The sequence below is a fragment of the Mytilus californianus genome, unplaced genomic scaffold (genome assembly GCF_021869535.1).
Source record: "Mytilus californianus isolate M0D057914Y unplaced genomic scaffold, xbMytCali1.0.p SCAF_3, whole genome shotgun sequence".
In the NCBI taxonomy this organism is placed as follows: Eukaryota; Metazoa; Mollusca; class Bivalvia; order Mytilida; family Mytilidae; genus Mytilus; species Mytilus californianus.
In genome coordinates this window covers 78,145,814-78,151,282 of record NW_026262679.1, presented here as the reverse complement: position 1 = coordinate 78,151,282, position 5,469 = coordinate 78,145,814, and the positions used below count along the sequence as shown (strand labels likewise).

General features: G+C 31.4%; 1 long non-coding RNA gene across 1 annotated transcript; it reads left to right on the top strand.

Moving 5' to 3' along the window:
- The first annotated feature begins 1,133 nt into the window (after window positions 1-1,133).
- Window positions 1,134-5,213, top strand: LOC127735122 (uncharacterized). Its single transcript, XR_007998074.1, has 3 exons — window positions 1,134-1,229; window positions 4,141-4,224; window positions 5,050-5,213. It is a non-coding gene; the product is annotated as an uncharacterized LOC127735122 (long non-coding RNA).
- The last annotated feature ends 256 nt before the right edge of the window (window positions 5,214-5,469 follow it).

Here is a 5,469-nt window from a genome sequence, read left to right as displayed (position 1 = left end):
TTTAATTTGACATTTTCCTTTTGTATATTGAACATACATCATAGTTGTAGAATAGTTTTAATCTCTCATCACTCTTTGTTTAGGCTATGATTCCAGTACCTCAGTAACTACATTAATTTTTTTATGACCATATTATATGAGGACATTCAAGGGTATTTTTATTCTTTATATTGAAATTGCATACATAATTACTTAATTAACTTCATGAAAATTGAAAAAATAGTATTAACATTGGACATTTATTACACAAGATAATGGAGAAACTTGTTAAAGGGGCATAAAAATATGATTTAGACAAAAAAAATAAATACAGTTCTTTTGCTTTAAGTAATAATTAAATTATTTGTGATTAATTTTTAATTAACAATTCTTTATAAGCAATATGTGTGGACAAAATTGGTCAAAATAAAATCAAATACATTGTACATCACTGATGAATTATTGACTTGCAAGTCAATAATTTAACCTCATTGAATCCGTATTCATGTGACCTTTAAGTTAACCTCCTCCTAACTAGCATGTGAGGTTATCCTAGTTTTTTTGGTGGTTTCGTTTTAACCTCTTTATTGTTTAATCTTGTATTTTGTGTACTGCTGTCTGTTTTTCACTTTTGTTCATGGCTTTGTCAAGTTCTCTGATCAGTTTGAATGTAACTGTGATCTTCCACCTTTCTATCTTCCTAATCACAATTTTTTTCTTTCACCTAGCTTGATTTTCACTCTGCTTTGCTACAACACAAATGTCATATGCATAATGTATTGTCCAAATATTTTATGATATGTGTGTCTTCAATTTTCTGTATTATTCTAAACTTTCTTCATTCTTTTTTATATGTTTTCCAAAAAAAGATTTATTAATATCAGATTGAAAAGAAGTAATATATATGTATATCAAACAAAAGCAAACAGAAAAGGGACCCCTTACAGTCAGAAAAAAACATTACAGATACATCTATTTAAAAAAAGAAATTGAAAACTAATTTTACACAAAATGATCAATATGATCAAGAATATGGAGTACCATATTATCAGAGATATATTTAATAGAAGAGAAAATATCACACTCAAGATATATAATGAATCTATAAGTTGATGCAGATTGAGAATTACTCCAATTTATTTTATCAATGCCAATATGCTTAGATTAAAACAGGAAACAAAGTTGAAGTAGAAAAAGAGATTAAAAAAGAACAGTCCCTAGCGAAGGATGAAGAAAATTCCAAAGATGAAGTAAGAAAATATTTCTGAAATTCATAGTTTTCATTTAATAATTGAGATTAGAAATAATTTTATACCCCATTCAACAAAGTTCTGGAGGGTACAATGTTTTACAGTTACGAGTTGGTTGGCCGTTATGGAATAACAGTTTCACAGATGATATCGGATATGTTCCTTATGTCGTAACTACAATACCGTTTCCTTTTCATGAATGTGACTTACCGAATAAGACTATTTACCGGATTTGAAATAACATAAGCAACACGACGGGTGCCACATGTGGAACAGGATCTGCTTACCATTTCGGAGCACCTGAGATCACCCCCAGTTTTTGGTGGGGTTTTTGTTGCTTAGTCTTTAGTTTTCTATGTTGTGTCATCTGTACTATTATTTGTCTGTTTGTCTTTTTATTTTTGGCCATGGCATTGTCAGTTTGTTTTTCGATCTATGAGTTTGACTGTCCCTCTGGTATCTTTCGTCCCTCTTTTAGACCCGTCCGTCTATCTGTCTCTCCATCTGACAGTCTGACAGTGCTGTTCTTGTCATCACAACTCCCCTGAAACCACACAACAAAATTTCTTGAAACTTTTTAGATAATAAGGACATAATATCTAGATGTACATCTAGACAGAAAATTACAAATCAATTTTTATGCCCCAGCCGTAGCGGTGGGGGCATTAAGTTTTACTCTTGTCCGTCTGTACGTACGTACGTAGTCCCAAAACTGGTTTCCTTTCTCTAACTTGAGTTTGCCTCAACCAAATGTTCTGAAACTTATACACAATGCTTATTACCACAAAACACAGATCAAGTTTGAATTTTGAAGGTGTCACTTTAATCGTTCTAGAGTTATGCCCCTTTATAAATGGCAAAATTGCTAAATTTTTAGTTTCCGTTCTCTAACTTATGTTTGCCTCAACCAAATGTTATGAAACTTATACACAATGCTTATTACCACAAAACACAGATCAAGTTTGAATTTTGGTGATGTCACTTTAACTGTTCTAGAGTTATGCCCCTTTATAAGTGGAAAAATTGCAAATTTCTTATTTTCTTCTAAATATCAAGTAATTTTTAAAATTGGAGTTATCTTCCTTTGTCCATGATTAAAGTTGAATCAACTTCAATAAATGCTTTATACAATGCAATGTTTAATTTTGACTTCCACTGATAAAACACAGATCATGTTGAATTTGGGTAGTGTCATTTTAACCATTATTGAGTTATGCCCCTTTATAAATCAAAAGATTGCAAAATTTTAAGTTTCCATTCTGTAACTTAAGTTTGCCCCAACCAAACATTATGAAACCTATACACAATATTCATTACCACAAAACTAAGATCAAGTACACATTTTTAGTTTCCATTTTCGAACTTTAGTTTGCCTCAACCAAATGTTATGAAATTAATACACAATGCTTATTACTACATAATACAGATTGAGTTTGAATTTTGGTGATGTCACTTTAACCGTTCTAGAGTTATGCCCCTTTATAAATGGAAAAATTGCTAAATTTTTATTTTCTTCTAAATATCAAGTAATTTTTAAAATTGGAGTTATCTTCCTTTGTCCATGATTATAGTTGAATCAACTACAATAAATGCTTTATACAATGCAATGTTTAATTTTGACTTCCACTGATAAAACACAAATCAAGTTGAATTTGGGTAGTGTCACTTTAACCATTATTGAGTTATGCCCCTTTATAAATCGAAAGATTGCAAAATTTTAAGTTTCCATTCTGTAACTTAAGTTTGCCCCAACCAAACATTATGAAACCTATACACAATATTCATTACCACAAAACTAAGATGCTTATTACTACATAGTACAGATTAAGTACGAAATTTGGTGGCAACACTTTTACAATTCTTAAGTTATGTCCCTTTATAAACATAAAAATTGCTGAATTTTTTCGTTTCTGTTCTCTAACTTTAGTTTGTCTCAACCAAATATCATAAAACTTATACACAACCGTTCTAGAGTTATGCGTGTTTACAAATAGAAAAATTGCTGAATTTTTAGTTTCTGTTCTGTGCTTACATTAGCCTCAACCAAACGTTATGAGACTTAATACACACAATGCTTATTACCACAATACTCAGATCAAGTTCAAATTTGGGTAGCGTCACTTTTACAGTTCTTCAGTTATGTCCCTTTATAACTATTATGATATGCAAGCGGGGGCATCATCTGTGTCCACATGTGGACACTATCTATATATTTTTTAGTATGAGTTATGCCCCTTTTACTTGGAAATTTGGCCTAGATATACTACTGCAACAGTTTGTCATCACAACTCCTCTGAAACCACACAACAGAATTTAATGAAACTTTCTAGATAAATAAGGACATACTATGTAGATGTGCATATCGACAGGAAATTGTGACTGAATTTGTTTCTAGGAATTAATTTAATTTTTATGACCTTTTGAACTTAGAATTTTGGCCTAAATATACTACTGCAACAGTTTGTCATCGCAACTCTTCTGAAACCACACAACAGAATTTCATGACACTTTGTAGTTAATGAGGACATAATATGTAAATGTGCATATCCACAAGATCATAATTTTTATCAGTTCACTTTTGTAGAGTTGTTAGTCATTGAACTAAGGAATCTGGTGAGATTTTGTTGGTCTAGTTACACTGTGGGGGCGTGGTGTACACATCTACTTTTTCATGTGTATTCTTTAGTACTATAATTATACAGTACTGAAAATAAACTGTTTAAATTTTTTAGTACTTAAAATGTACAAATGATTATTTGTTCCTTCAAGCAAACTACCTGTAGTATTTTTTTGGAAAAAAATGCAGTGCAGTTCAGGGAGCATCAGTCGACAGTTCTAGCTTTCAAATAGTTCTGTATATATTCTTTTTCAAAGAAAGCTAAGGGATACTGTTTCTATATGAATTCTGTAGGTTGAAAATGAAGAAATAGATACTGCAGAGACAGAAACTGCAGAGGCAGAAACTACAGAAACTGCATCAAAAGTACAGAGTAATGTAAGATTCTGTTAAGGAAAAAAACAATAAGTTTGATAATATATATCAATTACAGATTCAACTATCTATTTGCTTTAATTTTAGGTATAGAAGGTTAGTAACTGTTTAGAAACATAAGAAAACTGTTAAAATTAAACATCAGATTGAGTCTTAATTCCTTGATAATCCAGTTGGTGTTGATTGAAAAAAAAATGACTTAAGCACATTGATTTCATTACTGACTTTGGATATGGACAATCAGCCATGATTATTCAATACAGATGTACAGAAATAAAACTGCTGACTATCTTAACGTGTGAAATTTAGACTAGTGACCTATCAAAATGAGCAAGTCTTCAATACCGTTAGCATTAAGAAACTACTTCCATTGATCCTACAAAAACAGATGCCAACAATAACAACTTGTTAGGTTTAAATGTGTTTTATGAATTTATGTCAATCTTCATCATCAATTTCCTGGTCTGTCGAAACCTTTAAGATTTTTTCTCAGTACTGTTTTGTTTTTATAAAGGGACGTAACACCACTACTAACCGTGTATGAAATAAGCCCCGCCTCCCTACTTACCTAATATGGAATATACACGGTCTCCACGCGGACGCTTTTAACCAATCATATTCCTAGAAATGTATAGGAGGTAAGATTAAATGTATTATGATTCTCCTGATTAACAACATGCATTAATTAATTGATATTGATATTTTTTTTCCAACTATTAAAAATGATTTTATACCCGATAAAATTTTTAGACCAAAAATTTGAACACAAAGACTGGACAACATTAAAAATTGAAGAAATAACTACTGATATATTATCATATAAAACAGGGATTTCCAGAAGACATGCCAAGACCAGTGCCTCCAACCTGGAATTCTGAGCTTGTAAGACAGCTGGTTGTTGTTGGAAAAAACTGCTCAAAAGTGGGCTTCTAACAGCAAAAGAAGAACAATGGTGGCATGAGTTGTCTGTTACTAAAATACAGGGTGGTGATAATGAGGTATAAATGAAGTTTATCGGTTTAATTAATAGATATAGGAAGTTAAGTATACTGTTGTTCAATAGTCATAATTGTACAATTAATTAAATGAGACTTACCTGAAGTCGTGATTTGATTGTAATTTTGTTGAACCTATTTATGCTGAGAGTTAACATGAGATGCGCATGCAGATCGTAGAGTTCACTTTTCAGAGAATGTAACAGAGCACATAAGCACATGATACACCAAAAGAAACTGCGTGCGCATCTCA